Here is an 8,779-nt window from a genome sequence, read left to right as displayed (position 1 = left end):
TAATCTCAAATTCTCAATTATCGTGTGATTTGTTTGAATGAAATGAGCAAGTAGTGTTTGATCTTGATTTGACTCATCCATCTCAATTTCATGAAGAGATGAATTTACACCAAAAATCAATGTGCTAAAATTAGGATTAGGAATGGGTGGAACTAAGTTTCTTTCTCTATCTGTAGAAAGATGTAAGGTAGAGAGTGGTAAGGTATATGGACGAGATATGGGGTGGTGGCAAGGAAAGAGGAGTCGTAATATTTTACCGTAAGTGAATTGTGTCTATAGGATATATTTCATTATAAAACAATAATTAGAGTGTGGTGCGTTGGTGCAGAAAAATTTTCATACTTCAACTAGCATCATCTTTTAAGTGGATGACATCACTTTGCACTCCAAATCACGTAATTGCGTTAAAGATGCTCTTAATGAATCTTTAGTACCCCAGTTTCATAGATTGAGGTAGTACCCCTGTTTGGCAGGAGGACTTGAACATTTACCTCATAATATGATCCTGGGGAATGCTAAGATATATCGAAAGTGTTTTGTACTTTTGTTAAAGTAGTAAGATATATGCAGGTGGATATGGTGGGAATGTGACAATATTCACCTCCAAATGATTCAAATCCTTTGCCCAATGCAAAGGTTAATATCAAGGTGACTATTTTCCCAAGTCAAAACGAGAGTGAAACCTTCAACCGAGATAGTGGCTGAGTTGTGAACTTCGAACGGGATGTTGGATTCCGTCTCGTGTGTTTTCGACTTTTTTTTTGTTTTTTTTTTAACTTCAGATGGGATGTTTCATTCCATCCGCGTTTTTTTCAATTTTTACATTCAGACGGAATCCAACATCCCGTCCGAGATTATTTTTCATCTTTGCATTGGGCAACCTCACCTTGCTTTTCACCAAAACGGTGGAAAAGATGGAAAATACAGCCTATGTGGAGCTGGATAATAGTGGCTTGCATTGGGAATGCTCTAATAGAAATATAGAATGGCATTGCATCATCGTGCAGTTAATATCTCCCAGGCCAAGTTTCTTATCAAAACTGCTACTACTACAAATCAAGTAAAAATGAGTATATAGAGCTCGCAACTTGTTGGACAGATCCCTGCTTGATATAAATTAGCGTCAGATTTTCACTTCTCAGTTCATGATTATACTCCAATCTTTAACATCTACCACAATGGCAGTAAATACAGGAAAGTCCCTAAATCCTGATAACACAAGAAAATAATACATCAAGCAAAACCAAGGTTGATTACAATATGCGAGAAACCAATCTACATTCTCTACAACAAAATTTTCAAATAAACCAAGAAAAAGTCGATACAGGATTTACAAAGATTTCAAAAAATATATGTAGGGGAAAAATCAAAATCAAATGGTAGAAAAGGACTAAAAGAAAAAGTTTACAAAAATGAAACTCCTTAATTCCTTATTATTATTTTTGCTCATTCTTTTTTCCACTCCTATATAAAATCAATCTCCTTATCTATAGTACTTTTTTTTATCGTTTCTTACTCTTTTTTTTACGTATTATATGTTTTAAACCCGTTTTATTGTTTTAAACCTGTTTTTTATTACGTTTTTTTGCCGAGACGTTCCGTTTAAAACACGAACTAAGTATTTTGCAAGTACACCATTTTAAACCCGTACTGTACTTGGTGACAGTGATACGAATACTCTCTCTCTCATAGTTCCCAAAAGTGGGTTAACTCAGTGTCTGACTCAGTCTCGTTCTTGCTGCATTTGTTGGGTGTAATCATAGATTTCTCATCAAATGTGATGCTAAATCTATGCTAATATGCTTAATTTGTCTTTTTTCCGTTCGTTTCTTCTGTTTAGTTTGGGTTTACACATTACTACCAATTGATTTCGATTTAGTATTGTTAGAAAAATGGATTTGCACAAATCCATTGAAATATGAATGAGTAATTTGTCTCCCAAGTTACCCCACTTGAGATGAAATGGGTTTCTCTTGAAATAGTAGGTAAAGTGAGAAAAACTTTTTCGAAATGGTGCACTAGTTTGAAATAGTGCATTATGCCGAAAATGTGCGATATTTCAAAATGTGCACTGGTTCGATATAGTGCATAATGCCGAAAATGTGTGACCTTTCAAAATAGGCACTGGTTCGAAACAGTGTTTTATGTTGAAATAGTGTGTCATTTTGAAACATGTGACTTTTCAAAGAGTTGCTTACTTTTTCCCAAGAGTCACTGTGTTGTTTTGAAGAGGCACCACTCACCTATAAATATTGGATGAATTTGGAGAGAAAGACACACCAGATAACACAGAGTTCTGACCTTTCTCTTCTGCCTCTGTTCTTAGTCAAATACTATGTTGTGTTCGCTGATTCTATAGAATTGGAGTGCTAGTTTTCTATAGAAGCAAATCCATTCTATCTTAGGAGACAGTTTCCCATCAACCTTCAAGCACCGTGAGGGGGAAAATCTGTCTTAAGGACATAATGAATCTTCACTAGGCTCGGATTTAATCATTGGTAAATTAAGTTCATTAGTTGAACTAAAATGTTTATTTGTTTGTTGAACTAAAGGTTTGTTCATGATATATTTGTTATATCAATTTGATTTTTCTTGTTTACTTAACAATAAGTATATTTTTGGAATAAGTTTCCTACAAGTATTTGGTGGTTGATCTAAATCTTTTTGCATGACTGTGTTTATCTTGTTTGAGCAGCTTTCTCTTATGGATTGGGTAACTTTATCGATGATATTGTGATGAAATGATTTCAGTTTTGCAAGCACATGCTTCCCACCTGGGTGTTTCAGTAAGATTGTTCTATTTAAACCCAAGTTGTTTACAGAATGGGAGATACGATAATCACTTCTTCCTTTGGTGGTTGTTGCTTCAAATCTCTTTTATTGCTATGTCTACTCTTCAAGCTAAAATTCTTGCAGATGAATCCTCCTCTGGTCATGTGGAGAAACTGTTCTCCGCTTTTGCAAATAAGATGCAGCTTCCTTATTAATCTATTCCTCAAGTGACTTTTAATAATCGCATGAAGGAGAAGGTAAAGGAATATAACATATTTAGCGTGGTCGGTCGACTTTTAAATGGAATGTTAAACCCCAAAACAGTGAAAACTTATATTGAGTCTGCCTGGAATGCCTCATCTATTATGCCTATTGAAATGATTTCTGCTGATTTGTTCCAAATTTGGTTTACTATTGATAAATTTCATTTCATTTTACATGGGCAGCCATGGATCTTTGCAAATCATATTTTCCAGGTTGTGGCTTCGGAGGAATATAATGATCTGGGAGAGGCAGAAAGCATTTCATAAGTATTCTGTCTGGGACACTCTGGGTTAACATGCTAAATTACCCATCTATATTCTTCATGGATCCAAATATTGTGATGGACAATATCTTTGATTCTGGTTTGCTTACACAATCACAAGTTCAGGACATGGAATTATATAAGCCATAACGTAATGAACATTCATTTGTTCGTATTAAGATTGTCTTGGATGTTCATGACCCGATTCCTCCTGGGTTTAGCTGTGCTTATAAACCATTTTTTTAGTAGTGGACTCTGGGTTAACATGCTAAATTACCCATCTATATTCTTCATGGATCCAAATATTGTGATGGACAATATCTTTGATTCTGGCTTGCTTACACAATCACAGGTTCAGGACATGGAATTATGTAAGCCATAAGGTAATGAACATTCATTTGTTCGTATTAAGATTGTCTTGGATGTTCATGACCCGATTCTTCCTGGGTTTCTCATGACAGTTTCCATTTAAAGGAAACAGACATCAATGGATACAATTGTATAATCTCTTATTACAACCTATAAGATTACTTGTATTACCTGACTTCTCTCTCTCTTTCTCTTCTCTCGATCTTTCCTCAATTTCTTCTTTTCTTCTTTTCTTCTACCACTTTCCTTTATAACCTCTCCCTTTTTCTAACCACCTCTTTTGGTTCGTTGATCACTTCTTATCCCACGTTCTCTACCTCTCCACCTGTCTACGGTATTCACTGCAGTTCTCGACAGTTAGGTTTCCGCGGCTCTAATCCACTGCGTCCTGTCTTCTCTTCACTATTCTGCATGCGGCCCAGTCGCCACCAATGACCTCTTATGTCATGAATATGACCACTACAGATGCCTTCTCTCGGTCCTATTGATAGTCAGCGGACATACAATGGGGCCGAGACCTAACTTTCTCCATTCGCAGTATATCCCTATTATTTTAAGCTGCTCCATCTGTTGCATGTCACGTGTTCCATCTTTATCACCATGTGGGAATGGCGCATGCGCATCTGAACCTGGCTTTTCGATTTTCGAGACCCCACACGTCACATTTCCCCTTGTCCCTTTCTTGGTAATTCCCCTTTTACCCCTGTCTCTTCAAATCCCGCTTAAACCTCTCACTTCCCTCAAAACCCAAAACCCTCCGTTCATTTTTCATTCTTCACCTTTTATCTTCTTCAACTTCTTCAACTTCTTCTCTACTGTTCCTCAATCTCGTGGATATTTCCAGCACCGCTCGCGTTTCTCTTTCAGTTACTCTGTCGCCTTGGCTACTTTGCACCTCAGGTTTGTTCTCCACCCTCTCTCTTCCCCTCATTTATTTGCTATACTCAATTTTCGGTACTAGTTCGCACTCTTTCCTTCTTTCATAGCTTGTACTCTCCCCCATTGCTTCAAGTTACCAATCTTAGTGTCGATTGTAGCATGTCGGGATCGGAGTCGGTGGATACCTCCACCACCAGATCCGATGGATCTGAGTCCTCTACATCCAGATCTAGCCACTCCACCGTGGATAGATCGGAATCTCCAGCTTCAGGCTCTGCCAGTCCGGCCGCTGTACCATCTACCTCAGGGAGGAAGGCTTCTCTTCCCCCATCGTATTTCCGTAGACCTAATTTAGTTGCAGTTAAAGCCGCTTATGGCATCCCAGATGACGTGGTATTAGAGCACGTGTCTGACATCACCCATTTTCCACACTTGGTAAAACCGCGGACAGGATGTCTTGTCGCGACTGTTGTCCAGATAGCAGCCGGTTTGCGTTTTCCTTTAACTTTTCTCTATATCGAGGTATGCAACCATTTCAACATTCCGCCATGTCAAGGCATAGGTAACTTATGGCGTGTTATGTACGCTGATATCTATAAAATGAGTAGTCTACCTACGAAATGAACTATGAATTCAAAACGTAAGTAAACTAGAACTATTCTTTTAAGTGTTGATTATCAAAGCTTCTACTCTCAATGCGAATTGCACTAAATGGAGTACGAAGTTCGTTCCACTCCTAGTTCCCTAGCATGGATTGTTTTCTAAATCTAAGAAATCAGTCTTAAGTCAATGAGAGCTTTACGAAATGTTATACTAACAAGACGCGTTAATTTAAATAACGAGATATAATAAATAACAAGATGAAATATAAACTAAAGTTAATCTACTAAAGCTACGGGAATAACGATTGTTTGAATCTAGATAAAGAGATTAGAGGGAATTGAATCCACCTCGAATCCAACTTAACAACCTAGCGTAGAATGTTGTATCTCAATTCTCACGTTCTTGGCGAATTTCGAAGTTCTAATCCCTAGTGTTCATGGCATTCCTACCGGATTCTAGCACGTTCCCATTCTCATGGCTAAAAACACGTGAGAATTTCGGAGTTCTAATCCCTAGTGTTCATGGCATTCCTACTGGGATACTAACTAGCATGTGAGGTCGTCCACCCATTCTCATGGCGAAACACGACCTTCTAGAGTGGAATAGATTCTACAACGATTCTATACTAAACAACTAAGTTTTCATCAAGGCTTCATCAACCCCTCTAATGGAGGTTTTAGCCTTGATTCATTAAACTAACATTTCCCATTGAATCTAAACTAAACATAATGTAAAGATTCTAACTTTATGAAATTTAACTAATCTAAATTAAACAATAACAAAATCTAATTAATAACTAAGCATTGAATAACAAATAATAAATGAAATTAGATCTAACAATTGTAATTGACAAATCGAAATTGAATCAAGAACAACTATTTTATTATCTAATTCAAGGGAGAACAATTATTCAATACTAAATTTAAAGCAAGAATAAAACTAATTCCTTTAATCTAAAACTAGATCTAGAACTAAGGTTTAATGGAGGCTAACTAATATAATTTATTTTCTCACCTAACTATCTACCATTAACAAAGAGCTAAGCTTTTGTTTTTATACATTCAGATCCAAAAATCGTGCATGGGCTTGGAGCCATGTTTTGGGCCGAAGAATCGGGCCCAAACCCATTCTTCGGTCAAAAGGCCTCTTCAGCTGCAGTTGGCTTCCACAGACTTTTCGTCCACTTCTGCTCCTCTGATTGGGTCAAGGCTTGGACCATTGCGAAGCTCTTTCCGAGCCGGTCGTTTTGACATAAGGTAGGCCTCAATCGAGGTCTGAGTCCAAAGATATGGCATTCGGAAGTTCTGGCGACTTTTGCTCCTTTATCTCGCTAAAGTGGCACATTTCTGCACATAATGGACTTTGAAGCCTGAAATGCATAAAAACACGTAATCAGTATTAACTCTTACTTATTATTCACATAATTGGTCTAACACTATGATTATTAAGGGGTTAAAACTACAGTTTTGGGCTCTTATCATACGCCGCTAATCATTACAAAAAAACCCACTCCTCAAATCCAACTCCATGACATAATCACTCATTATTATATGAAAAAGAGCACCAAGTTTGGAAGTGTAGGGTATCTATCCTTCTGTACCCGTCCGCGGAAGAAGTCTTTTGTTCTCCACATTACAACTTCTGACAAGGTGTAGCACCACTATCCATTGTATGTGTCTGGAAGTTTTATTTCCGCGGACCTCCCTTCAGAAGTTTCTCTAAGGCACCTCAATTTCCTTAAAAGTGGTAAGTAAAACCCTTTGATCCGTGGTGCTTCTGTATAACTTTGTTTTTAATTTGTCTTTTTTTCTGTGACCTAGGCTGGAAACTAGATTCACGATCTCAACTCTACGCCAGCATCTCCTCTGAAATTTTCCAAGGGCTCTGTGATCTAGGGAGTGACCAGTGTGAGGTTCTTGGCATAGACCCCGACTCACTGTCCTGGGAAGGACCCCCACTCGTCTGGCTCCCTTTCTTCTAGTGCCATGGAAATCTGGCACCCCCAATTTAAGGCCAGAGATCCCGATATAACTACCTGCGATTCGGTCCTAGACAACCCAGCTGTCGCGGTGTCTTTATTTTTCAGCTATCATCTTCCCAGAGACCAAGCATACGGCGAATCTGGCTCGTTCGCCTCTCACAGAGCATCCATCTACACCGGCTGGAAAAAGGTGTGTTTTACTTTCCTCTTTTCCCTTCTTTTCCCTTATAACCCTTTCTAACAAGTCTTTTTCTTCAGTTGAGTCTGGACATTGGCTATATGGTGCATGGACTGACCAACACCCTAGAATCTCTAGAGGTCGTGAAGTAGGAGATTAACAGCCTTGATGGTTGGAAAGCCAAGCATGCCAAGCTAGAGAAGGACCAGGACAATCTTCGAATCATTGTTGTGAAGGCCCAAAAAGCTCTCCAGCAAGCTGAGGACAAGCACCGCGACTACGTAGGGGGTCGCCTCCAAAATGGAGAGCCAAAAGGAGATGGATAAACTCGCCACTCAGGCTGCTGTGGACAAAGCTGTGAAGGATGTTGCGGATAGATTTCGAAGCCTAGCTGAGAAAAAGATTGCCCGCGAACTTAAACAGCAGCTTCAAGAGCTTGCTACGGCCGGTCGTCTACTTCCCATTTCGCCTCCAGTCCCTGATACTCAAACTTCATCGCCATCCCCGGTTGTTCCCGAGGATGCTACACCAGTGCTACCCCTAGGTACTCCCAGTGCGATCACCTCCCTGATTGAGGTGGATGATGATCTTACCACAGCTGTGGAAGTGGCTGAGGTTTCCTCCCAGAAGGACGCGGTCGGAAGACAGCAGTGAAGCACTGAAATTTGTACTTTTGTTCTTTTGAAGTTCACCACTCTAGCATTACACTTTTTGTGTCTGTATATTTATATTTTAAAACCTGGTTTTCTAGGTATGCCCAGCAGGTCATTAGCTAAAATTTATTTTGCCTTTCAATTTTTACTCCACCTCCCCCAGTTTCATAATGTGAGATCATCCCTTCATTAGTCGTGCAAGCGGTCATAACGCCCCTCCACTTCCAATTACTCAACCTTGAATTTATGCACAAGACATGTTTTAGAATTAATTTGGTATTAGCCCGCGATTATTTCATCCCATTGCTGTCTATGGTCCGCTATGAAGCCTGGTGAGGGCAACTCAATTTTCCCAAAAGTTGATTTGGACTTATAGTCCGCTAAGGGCTCATCCCCCCCCCCCCTGCTGTCTTTGGTCAACTGTGAAGCCTGGTGCCCCCAAGTTGATTTGGACATATAGTTCGCGAAAGGCTCATCCCCCCGCTGTCTTTGTTCAGCTGTGAAGCCTGGTGGAAGCAACTCGATTTGCCCCCAAGTTGATATGGACATATAGTCCACGAAGGGCTCATCCCCCCCACTATCACCTTTCCTCATTCAATACACATGCTACTATTGGAAGTAATCCGTTTTTTATTTCAAGGATATAATAATCAAAATACAAGATATCATTCCTCAACTTACATAACTCTATTTAAAAGCAAGTCTCTTCTCCCTCAATTGATAAACTAAACAAGGCTTCCGCTATGGAATTTTTTCAACATTCTTATGTTCCATGGTTTATCTATCTTTTCCCCTGCTGAAGTCTGTAACCTGTAAGT

The 8,779-nt window shown here is 39.2% G+C and overlaps 1 long non-coding RNA gene across 1 annotated transcript; it reads left to right on the top strand.

Annotated features, from left to right (window-relative positions):
- Window positions 1-1,677: 1,677 nt before the first annotated feature.
- Window positions 1,678-3,115, top strand: LOC147493968 (uncharacterized). The gene is made up of 2 exons (XR_015198176.1): window positions 1,678-1,777; window positions 2,696-3,115. It is a non-coding gene; the product is annotated as an uncharacterized LOC147493968 (long non-coding RNA).
- Window positions 3,116-8,779: the final 5,664 nt, after the last annotated feature.

This window comes from Coptis chinensis, chromosome 6, assembly GCF_015680905.1.
Source record: "Coptis chinensis isolate HL-2020 chromosome 6, ASM1568090v1, whole genome shotgun sequence".
NCBI classification, from domain to species: domain Eukaryota; kingdom Viridiplantae; phylum Streptophyta; class Magnoliopsida; order Ranunculales; family Ranunculaceae; genus Coptis; species Coptis chinensis.
The sequence above is the reverse complement of the archived record's forward strand: the minus strand, read 5'-3'. Positions and strand labels throughout refer to the sequence as shown.